This window comes from Xylocopa sonorina, unplaced genomic scaffold (assembly GCF_050948175.1).
Source record: "Xylocopa sonorina isolate GNS202 unplaced genomic scaffold, iyXylSono1_principal scaffold0085, whole genome shotgun sequence".
Lineage (NCBI taxonomy): Eukaryota > Metazoa > Arthropoda > Insecta > Hymenoptera > Apidae > Xylocopa > Xylocopa sonorina.
The window spans coordinates 1,079,100-1,080,260 of record NW_027490156.1 but is presented as its reverse complement, the minus strand read 5'-3'; positions in this window follow the sequence as shown (position 1 = coordinate 1,080,260).

Sequence of the window (1,161 nt, the reverse complement as noted above, 5' to 3'; positions counted from 1 at the left end):
TCATAGTATATTTGTTTTTCTGAAATTTTGCCAAAAAACAATGTTCACGATGTCGACAGATGAATATATTTGCCTTAGAATTACAAGAGCCAACAATTTCGAAAGTAGAATATTTCTTTACTTCGCTAACCGAATCATTGCAAACGTTAAGTAAAGTGCGTGCCTTTCAAAACAGTCAGATGCAAATTACGATACAACGTTTCCAAGAAATGGTACGTGCCACTGTTTTTTAATTTCCGTTTATTTAATCAAAGGAAATTTAATTGAAATATCCGCAAAATGTGAGGACAAAAAGTTATTGTAATTTTACGCAACATATATGATGATGATAAAGGATAAGTATACGGAACTGAAAATGGAAAGTAGCGAGCAGAAAAAGAAACTGATGGAGCTACAAAGTAGATTGATACATCCGTCAAATGATGATTCTAGTTTAATAAAATCTGTTAATCAAAGAACTATTGCAAAAATCAAGTATAATCAATATTACTTCTGCTCAAATGCTATAATAGAATTGGACCGAAATGGGTACAAAACAGGCAATTATATCTATACGTTCTATTCTATGCAAAGGCAAATATTTTGAAGAGAAAAGATGTGTTACTTACAAATTACTTATGTTCCCAGATATCTCACTAATTCAGGCTTCTTGTCTTGCAGAACTAATCATTCATTTAACATGTAAAGGGGTCGAAGAATAGTAAAAGATTTTTATATTTCATAGCCTCACTCGATACGTCGATTGGATCACGTAAAATATCGGACATTAATTGCATCTACATCTTCAGACCTTAAATATATAATTGCAACATCATATTTAACAGCGTTTTAATAACATTTTTCTAATTGTTTATATCTATGTCTAATAAATATATATTAATCGAATAAGTTGCTTTACCAAAGAATAAAAGTATCTGAGGCATACAAATCGGAGCATTACATAACAAACGTGCATCACATATATAATATTACATGTAACAAAAGATGAAGACCAAAAAGATCGTACATAAGTTGAATCCACAATGCGGTCATAGAGATACAGAAACGGCAAATATTCCAAACAATAATTTAAAAAATTCAAGAAGGGGGGAGTGAAAATCCATCTCCTTGACGATGATAAGGAACAAGTCTGCCTCATGCACTACAATATCCCAAACAGCC